Genomic DNA, 11,002 nt, shown 5'->3' with positions numbered 1-11,002 from the left:
TGCTATTATTTGTTCAGAAAATAAGATCTGGAGACCACAAAGGAATTTGGTTAAAGTGGTTTATTTATATTGTGGGGATAGGTTTAATAGTATAGTATAAGGAGACTTATATTTTCTACTTTATAAGATTTTTTGTCTGGATTTTTTGTGAGAATGTAGTTTGAATAAATAATGATATAAAGACAGTGTATGTTGGCACAATCCTCTGAGACCTTCATATGCTGAATATAATTGTTGCTCAGTATAATCAATTCTGTCATTCATCTTGAACAGACAAAAGCCAAAGACAGCCAATTAATTAACTTATAAATTATATCCCTTCCACATTCAGGACTGTTTACAATATTAAAAGACCTGAAATGGAACAATAAGAATAAGTGTATACACTAAAAAAGACAAATTGTTTGGAAGGAACAAGATAACAGTACTGGGAATATGGAATGACTTCTCTACTAAACAGAGCACAGAGTTTAGCTCTGAGCTTTCTGATACGCAAAAGAAAAGGGAAAATATGTTGGCTGTATTTTTTATATTCTACAGAAATAAGAACACCATAAGAAATCTGTTGAAAGGCATTTTATGTAAGTGATATTGAAGGGTACACCTTTGGAAAATTTTGAAATTTTTTTTATAAAAGGTACAAAAACCTTTGGTTGAATATTTTCTCTATTTACCCTCTAAAAATGTAACCAAAACATCAAATAAAAGGTCATTCACTGAAAACATCTCTTTGAGGAAACTGAGGGAATATAGTCAGGTACATATTTACCTGATGATCCAAACAAATCATTTTAAATCTGGCTGGAGAGAATCAATTGGGGAGATTTTAGAAATTCAGATTCCATGGTTTACCATGATTAACAGATTCTCATTCCAAAGGTCTGGCATGGAGCTGCAAACCTGTAGTTAATGCATGTTCTGATGCAAATCCTGTCTTGGGAAACACTGATCTATAATACACAGGCTGTGAGGAGGTAGATTTCGTGTCTCACTGCTGTTAAAGGATTTGGGGAAAAGGATTTTAAACCACTGAGGGAAATGTTATCAGTCAGGGTTCAGGGTTCAGTGCTTATAAAATCCTTAGAAGGGTGATAAGGTTGGGGGTTAGAAAGCACACCACCAGAGCTGTGACCCAACCTTTCCACTACAGCTGTTGCCTTTACTACCTTTCATTCCCACAAAGCTCACAGTTGACTAGTGACACTCAACCAGTATTGTTAGCAACAGCAAGAATATGGCACAATAAAAAATTAAAAAAAAAAAAAAAAGAAAATGTTCAGCATAAAATAGTTGGAGTGACCATATGAAAAAAAAAAAAAAAAGAATATGGCCTTTGGCTTAATTTCCTCTTCCAAAACTTGCACAAATGCATCTCACTGGCTAAGTGGAATTCACATCCAGAATCCTAGCTGCAAGAGAGCCTGGGAAATAGATTTTTTTAGTTTTTTCCTCCCTGTGGTATAGGAAGGGGCATGGAAGAGGGTACTGAGGATATTGTGCTTGACAGTACTGTCAAGCACAGTCACAAATCAAAAGTGTTGAATAGCTGGATTTAACTGATGAAGGTCACTGAGATTCACCAAATAGGGAGACAATGCTGACAACTTGTAAAACTGAGTGAAATGCTCTTTCCAGACATAGGCTAAAATAGATATTTATTTTTCCCTTTTACAGAAGACATTCTATATATGACTCTACCCCTAAAATGGCACTTGCTATTGGCACTGGTATCTGAAACAAATACCTTCTTCCAGGAATTGGTGAATCACCCTTTTCCCAATAAAGTCTGAAAGATATTTCATTTTAGTGAGTGTGTAACTGAGTCTGAATTATGCATGAAATGCTATTGCATTCTATTTGGTGTGTGTATGCATGTGTGTATGTGTGTGTGTGCACATAAACATGCACACACACACTTCCTGGAAGTCCTTGTTGAGCTAGGGTATAGGCTGCTCATTCCTCTGATTGTCATTCAAGGCTAAATCAGCCAGCCTGTGGTTGTGTTGGCCTAGAGTCAGATGGGGCAATTCTTTGAGGAGATAATAGTGATAATAAGTAATAATTGATCATAGTGATAATAGGTATTAATTGAGTGATAATAGGTATTAACTGAGTATTCCCTAATGTGATAAAGGATTTAAATATTTTTTGTATAATCCTTATGACAAATCTTTCAGATAGATATTACTATCCAAATTTTACAGATGGGAAAACAAGCACAGAGAGTTTAAATAACTTTCCAAAGTGACAGAACTAGTAAATGTTATAAGAGAATTTGAATCCACATGTCCTGTGCCAATGTTTCTACAATCATATATGACTCAGAAGAGAACTTCAGAAGATTACTTGTGGAACACTGAGTCTTTTCCATCTTACCCTCATCTCCTTGGTCCCTCCTCTATTTTGGCTATATATGCAACCAGATTCAAGAGCTGCAGTTTTAAGGTACTAGTGAATTTAAGAGGAGAAGAGAACATTTTTAGTACAAGCTGAGATACTCACCCATGGATACAAACAGACTACAAATTCTGGTTATTGAATAATAAACTGCTCCAGAGCAGACATAAAAGAACTAACCTCTCATTTTTCTCCTTGCACTGATATTTAGCAGTATTATATTGTGAACTGGGATTATAGTACCTTCTGCATGTTTCTATAATGCTTAGAATTTTAAAAGTGAACTCTATTAAAAATAGAAACATGAGAGGAAAACCAACATGCATTTGTCTGCTGTCTTGTCTGAACAAGTTCTGAGTTAAAGAGGAAAGTTCTTTCAGAAAACCATGAGGATTGAATGTTGTAATACTGTTGTCTGTTATTGGAGAGATGGCAACAGAGTTTGAGTGATTTCTGTTCATTTTTTGTTACCCCCTGATGGCATCATTCTAGTTGCATGTGTGTGACAGAAAACAATTTCCACCAAGAATAAAATACCCAACTGAACAATAAGCACAGTTGCCCTTATCCCATAGGCCTCTGGTACAGTGTTTTTCAAGCCAAAACACTATTAATATTTGTGGAAGCACTCTTCTTCATTGTGAAGGGTTGGCCCATCAAGCTTGATTGAGCTCTCTGACTTCAAAGCACTAAATGTCAATAGCCTGATCCCATCCTCTGGAAAATGAGGATAGGTGAGGGTTTCTCCTCATCCATTTCATGACTAAATAGGAGATGCTGCTTCCATATGCAATATTTCTCCAAGAAAAACTTTCTCAACCACACTGAACTTCCTGAATCCAGACAATTAATTTGCTCAAAAGGGGATGACCAGATAAAAATACAGGATGTCTGGTTCAATTTTAATTTTAGATAAGCAATGACCATTTTGTCATAAGTATGTTCCTTAAATTTGATTGGATGTCCTGGATGTTTTTTACCCCCTAAACCTGGCAAATCAGGCAACCCTGCCCCAAATCAATTAGAAGATACAAGACTCAATAAGTGGTAGATCCATGATTGAAACCAGGTCTGTTTACTTTGATTGAAGACCCTGAGTGCTTTCCCTGGTACTGTACTGCCTTTAATGTTTTTGAGCAACTTTCATGTACAAAAACCATGTGTGGTAGAAGTAAAAGATAAAATTTTAATTATTGCCTTCAAATGATTTGGATTTGAGAAGACAGGAGGAACTATTGTTATGGTTTATATCTGGAATTTCCTCCAAAGGATATATGAGTGTTAAAGGCTTGGTACCTAGTGCAGCCATGTTTAGAGTTGGAAATTTTGAAAGCAATTGGATCATGTAAGTTCTAACCTCATTCATTCATTAAACCATCAAGGGATTTATAGCTAGGGGCCATAATTCATGCCCCTTCTCTTTTAATTGGTACTGAGGATCTAACCCAGGGGTGCTTTACCACTGACCCACATCCCCAGCTCTTTTTATTTATTTTTTTTTTAATTTTTGATTTTTGAGACAAGGTCTCACTAAGTTGCCAAGGATCTTGCTAAATTACTGAGTCTGGACTCAAACTTGCAATCCTCCTGTCTCAGTCTCCTGATTCACTGGAATTATAGGGCATGTGCCACCATGCCCAGCTGGATGACATTATGGAGAAGTGGTGAAAACTGTAGGAGGTGGGGCCTACTTGGAGGAGGTAGGTCACTAGAGGCAAGCCCTGGAAGGGTTTATTTTGTCTCCAGCCCCTTCCTCACACCCCACCCCCACTTCCTGGCTGCCATGAGCTAAGCACCTTTCCTCTGTCATACCCTTCCATCATGATGTGCTGTCTACCTCAGGCCCAAAGCAATGGAGCCAGTGCACAATGGACTGAAACCTCTGAAACTGTGAACCAAAGTAAATCTTTTTTTTTTCTTTTAAGTTGTTTATATTAGATATTTTGATCACAGTAATGAAAAGTTGACTAATTGTGTTAGGACTATCTCCTTAAGGGTATACTATATGATGCAAGCTGAATCAGTTTACATTCTAAAGGAATATGAAAATAACTTATGCTATGCTTTCCCTTGAGGAGTCTTGTGAAAATATTCAGATTGTTTTATAGAGTGAGATTTATAGAGGAAGCACTCTGAGATGCCCTCCCTGGATGTGACTTTCTGCTTTTATTTTTTTCTTATTTTCAGGGGGACCAAATAGTTGATTAGGAGGTTCTTGCAAAGTTAGAGGCTTATGTTAATTAATGGGTTTCATATATTAATTAGAATGATTCTAAAGATAAGAATACAGCCCATCTGAGATTTCTTGAATAAAGAAAGTCTTTACTGAAAAAACCACTTTTAAACATCAATACCTTTATTCTCCCATTTTTTATTAATGAGATCCTTTAAATACTACTTTGTGATCTGAACAGCCATTAGAACAATTGGAGTAATTCATGAGTTAAATAGATATGTAAATAGTATCATCTTGCATGCATATTTTTACAACTTGCTTTTTACTCTCAACACTGCTCTTGAAATGCACTTGTGTTGATACACATAGATCTAACCTTTGTGTGACCATTTGTTTGATATTCCATTATATGAACAAACCACCATTTTATTTAACTGTTTCACTACTGATGAGCAGTTAGGTTACATTCCCTTTCCTTTTTGTTATGGCAAACAGTACTGCAACAAGTAATACTCTGGTATGTATATTTTCTTATGCAGATGTGTGAAAATCACCCCACAATAGATAGATCAGTTGATACTAGCTATGCAAATTAAAATCACCAGAACAATATTTTATATTGCATATGATACATACATGTAGAGAACAGAATACGAACATTCATGGGAGGTATACACACGAACTTCAACACAGTGATTCTTCTGAGGAGGGACAGGTAGGGGAGAGATGGGAGAGGTTTCAAGCTTGAGCTGTAACATTTTATTTCTCAAAAAACAGAAAGCTCAGAAGCACTCAGGCAAAATATTAACATCTGTTAAATCTGAGTAGTAGTACATGGGTGGTAGTATTTCCTGTATGGTATAAATATTTCATAAATGATAACAAAAATACTGAGTTATGTATCTAAAAAATAAGTCAAAGGAAATCAGGACACCAGCCATAGTGACTGGCCACTAGTTCACATGCAGATAAAATCTGAAAAGGGTAGGATTCTCCTTCCCTTTAAAGTAGCTCAGAGTTACTGCCTGAAATGCTGTCTTCTTTTGTGAATCCAAAACATGGGCCATACTTGTTTATACAAAAGCAAAATGTACCAATGCCCCCTCTCTCCCAGCCCCCTCCCAAATGAATAGACACTTCCTACATAAATCCTTGTTCAATCATAGCATGCTTTCTGATGAAAATGGGGATATAGTTGAAGATCTTATAAGATGAGAAGTTTCAGTGGAGGTATGTCATTTCTCAAGCTTAAAGAAGCTGGATTTTTCCTTTGATAGTTTCTTCAAAATTATAGTGACAAATCACACAAGGGAGCTGTGGGCAAAGGCAACTAATAAAAGGTTCTGGGTACAAATATTTTGCCCTAAAATAAAAAGGACACAAAAATTGTTTGAAAACCCTATTTAACTACCTCTCTTAGGCTACTTGCTATTTGAGTAAGGGCAAACACCCTCTTGCAATTGTACAGCTGATCCGAAAATAAGATGCCAACAGGAATCTGCTGCCAACTCCCCCATCCCAAACCCAAACCAATTCAAAACAACAGGGAACTAGTGCTCAGATGCTAGATTTAGAAAAAAGATATTTTCCTCTGTAATTAAATACAAGGCTATTTCACTATTTGATGTTATTGGCCAGGAGTTGGATGAATTACTGGATTCTAAATCATAGCTATTTGATTAACAAACATAATAATGGTAAAGGACAAGAATAGAAACCCAGGGACTCTATAAGCAGGGAACAAAAATCACATTTTGTGTCTAACCAGAAGGTTTTAAAATATCATTCAGCACTTCATAGTTTCCAAGTATCACCTGATCATTAATGAATGAATGTAATCTGGCAAACTGGCAAGGAGTTTATTATGGTTTTCTGACCAGAGCCTAATCAATGCAGAAGCCATTTTACTTTAGATAAAACCACACTCATGTGGAAATTTTCTGCTTTATATTTTACTGCCGTGTAAATCCATTCCCCATTGCATTTCATAGATCATATTAATCTACCAATATTAATAATAACAGAAGCAAAATTTAAAAAAGGAATTTCAGCTAGTCATCCAAACTAATTAACCAGCAAGGAATTAAAAAGGAGCTTTATATTTCTCTGTCCTCGGAACCCATACACAGTGGAGGGCTTTGTCCTGGTTGCAAATCTGACCACGTAGGAGAAATTTGCTAAAAGTGGCTTTTGCGCATGCAGTGGCATCATCAGGTCTGGCCACTGCTGTGCTTCTTTGCCAACAACTGCTATTGAACATTTGCCACCTTCCCTGCTGCTGCTGAGGCTCAGGATTAGATGCAGGGAGGCCAGCAGCCCTCACAACTTCATCTGTTGGCACAGCAGGCGGGCAGGAGCCAAGCAGCATGGCAGAGGGAGAAACCTTTGAAATCATCAATTTGAAGACCCTGCCTTGAATAGGCAAGTGTGAAGAGGGGGGAGTAAAAATGACTCAAAGTCAAAGGGCCAGCAGTGGCTCCCCAGAGAGAGAACGAAAGCCCTTCGGGAACAGGTTAGGTTGAGAGGGACACTCTTCTGATGGGAGAATGTGGGAGGCAGATGAGGTTTTGTTAACTTGGGTCCTATGAGCATCTGGGGCTAGATGCTTCTTTGTTTCCAGGAGCTGTACTATGTATTGTAGGATGTGTAGCAACACCTCTGGCCCTGAATTGTGACTTCCCCAAAAGATATGCTGAAGTCCTAACTCTTAGTCCCTCAGATTGTGACCTTCTTTGGAAACAGTATCACTACATATGTCATTAGATAAAAAGAGGTCATATTGATATACAGTGAGACCCAAATACAATAGAACTGGTGTCCTGGAAAGAAGCTGGTCATGTGGTTTGGAGTTGGAGCTCAGTGGTAAAGCACTTGCCTAGCATGTGTGAGGCACCGGGTTCAATCTTCAGCACCACATAAACATAAGTAAATAAAAATAAAGGTCCATCGATAACTTAAAAATATATTTTAAAAAGAAGCTGATCATATAAATACAGAGGCATACAGGGAGAATGCCATGTGATGACAGGGAAGAGATTATAGTGAAGACTAAAACTTTCAAACAGCACCAGAAGTTAAGACAAAGGCATGTGCCCTCACAACACCTGGATTTTGGACTTAGACCCTTTAGAACAGTAAGAAAATACATTTCTGTTGTTTAAGTGGCCTCTTCTGTAGTACTTTGTTATGACAGCCCTAGAAAACTAATGCAAACTCTCTCTAAAGTGGATCTGCTACCAAAGTCACATTGCATGAAGTACATTTTCAGGATTAGTACCCTGAGCTCCAGACAGGGACCTGGTCCTCAGGAGCAACCTGTCAGAGGCCTGCTACCTCTTTCAAAGCCCAAGTCAGTTTGCTTATCTCTCCTTAAATCAGTCAGTCCCTGAAATGGGATTGAAGCTTCTTTGAAGGGACTCAGCTAAAAGGTCAACTGCAAACATGGCCCAACCCCAAGTTGTGTCCACTGTTGTCCTCCATCCTTTTTCTGTATCTTTGATTTTTTCACTCCAAAACCCAACTCAAGTGTGGTTGAGAAACCAGAGTACAGTCACTGTTCTATGTTTCTGTGTCAAACAGTGGTAAAGTTAGCATCTCAGGCTCCTTGCACATCTTCCTTCTTTCAGGTTTCCTTCTTGAAAAATATGGCTCAGAGCAGAAATTGTCTTCAAATGAGAATGTGCAGGTTTAAGAGACACAAATGGAAAGGGAAAGAAGGTGAATTGAAAGGGATTGAAATAGGCTTTTGACATTTTAGGTTTTTTTTTTTAATGTTTGGGTTTTATGGTAGTTCTATTTTTAGGTTTTTGAGGCTCCTCTATGCAGTTTCCCATAACAGCTGCACCATCTTTCATTTCCAACAATAGTGTAGTAGCATTCTCTTTTCTCTACATTCTCACCAGAACTTCTTGACTTTTTGATAATGGTCATCCTTATTGGGGTAAGGAAATATCTCATTTTAGTTTAGGTTTCCATTTCCCTGATGATTAGTCATATCAAGCATCTTTTCATAACTTCTTGCTCTTTTGTGTGTCTTTTTTGAAAATTGTCTATTCAAGCTATTTGTCCATCTCAATCCCATTTCTGGGTATATAGCCAAATGAAACACAGTAACTATTTCAAAGATATATCTATACTCTTGTGTTCATTATAACAGTTTTAAAAATAACAGTCAAGGTATGGAAACAACCTAAGTGTCCATCAATGGACAAATGGCTAAAGAAAAAGTAATATATACACAATGGAATGGTATTCATCCATAAAAAAGAAGGAAACCCAGTCATTTGTGAGAACATTGGTGAATCCATAGGACATTATGCAAAGCGAAATAAGCCAGACAAAAAGACAAATACTTTATGATATTATTTATATGTAAAATCTTTAAAAGTTCAACTTATAGAAGCAAAGTTTAGCTTATAATGGTGTTTACAGAGGGTTGGTAAAAGAGGAGATGTTGGTCAAAGGGAACAAACTTGTAGTTCTGAGGATCTAATGTACAACTTTGGTGATGATAATTAAAAATATTGTATTACAGACATGAAATTTATTTAAAGAATATTACTGTGTTCTTACCACACCAAACAAATAGCATTAGCTATGTAAGAGGATGGATGTATTAATTTAATCAACTCTCTCTCTCTCTCTCTCTCTCTCTATATATATATATATATATATATAGATATATATAGATATATAGATATATAGATATATATATAGATATATATAGTCTTTATATATATAAAGAATAATATATATTATGAATAATATATGTATATGCATCATGTTTTAATTTTCAATATATACAATTTTATTTGTCAATTATACCTTAGTAAAGCTAGAAAAAAAATAAAATAAAGGGTGTATGAAACTAACAAAAAGTCAGAATTTAGATATATTCAAAACTCCCTAAGCCCTTTGCTTGAAGGTCTCCCCAAGGGTTGGAAGTATCCATAAGTCCCAAGTCTGGGGAAAGGCAGACAGAGGAAACAGGAAGCTGGGGTGGGGAGACAGCAGACCCCTAGAGGGAAGTTGACAAGTACTCCTGTCCACCACCCAGCCTGTGACCACAGTTCTGTGGCTTTTTTAATTTAACTCTTAGTCTGCTTTGGCAGAGCCACCTAGCCACATAGCCAAATGTGCTCTTTCCAGATAGAGGTAATGATAAGAGTTAATTATATAAACAAAAGCACTGATTTTTTTCCCTCAAAAAATTTGGGGGTGGGAACATATGAGAACAACTATTATCTTGTATGTGCTTTGATATACCAGGTGCTTTCCAGATTTGTTTCATTGAATTCTGGAAACTATCTTTGGGAGATTGATATAATGAGACCTGCTTTTAGGTGATATAACTGAGCCCCAAAGAGGTACATTTTTTTTTGTAAAAAAGTTTTTCTTGAAATTTGCACAATTATGAGGAGCAGAGGCCAATCTGAATCCAGATCTTGCTAAAAGGAAGGGAGAAATTCTTTACTTGGCACCCCAGAGTGCTCCTCTCTGGGGAGCCCTGACCACTGCTGCAGGTCTGAAGACTCCATGGTGTGGTGAATGGAGCTCAGAGAATTTGATTTGGAAGGCCTAACAAAGCCACTTAGCAAGGATGTCTACAGAACATGTGAATGTGTAACTCTTTATGGTATTAGAGGTTGAATTCTGTCCTCCCAATAGATTTTTTGATGTTCTAATTCCAGGTGTCTCAGAATGTGACCTTTTTGGGAATGAGCTTGTTGCAGATATAGCTAAATTTGGATCAGTTCATTCTGGAATATGGTGGACCCTTAACCCAATATAATTGGTATCTTTATAAGAAGAAGGAAATTTAGGCACAGGGACTTAGAGAAAGGAGATTGCTGGCTGGGAATGTAGCTCAGGTTTACAGTGCTTGCTTGACATACACAAGGTCCTGAGTTTCATCCCCAGTACTGGGAAAAAAAAGGAGATTGCGATGAGATGATAGAGGAAGAGATGGAAGTGTTGTAGCACGGAGGAACAGCTGTGACTATCAGGAGCTGAAAGAATCGAAGAAGGGTTATTCCTAGAGCATTTGGAGGGGGCACAACCTTACTGACACCTTGATTTTGTACTTCCAGCCTGTAGAACCACAAGAGAATATTTTTTGTTGTTTTTAACCACCCATTTACTGACACTTATGATAGCCTCAAGAAACTAATATATATGGCAAAAAAAGACTTAGCTGAAGTGAGAAGGGGTACAAACCCTGGAATAGGGTTATCATGGTTTATTAGGGTTGCCTCATTATAACCATAAAGTGTCTTTATAAGAAGGAAGAAATGGAGTCAGAGACAGATTTGAAGATGCTATGATGCTGGCTTGAAGATGGAGGGAGGGGCTATGAGTCAAGGAATATGGATGGCTTTCTAGAAAGTGAAAAATACAAGGAAATTGATTCTCCTCTATAGCCTCTAGAAG

Source organism: Marmota marmota, unplaced genomic scaffold (assembly GCF_001458135.2).
Source record: "Marmota marmota marmota unplaced genomic scaffold, marMar, whole genome shotgun sequence".
NCBI lineage: Eukaryota > Metazoa > Chordata > Mammalia > Rodentia > Sciuridae > Marmota > Marmota marmota.
The sequence above is the reverse complement of the archived record's forward strand: the minus strand, read 5'-3'. Positions refer to the sequence as shown.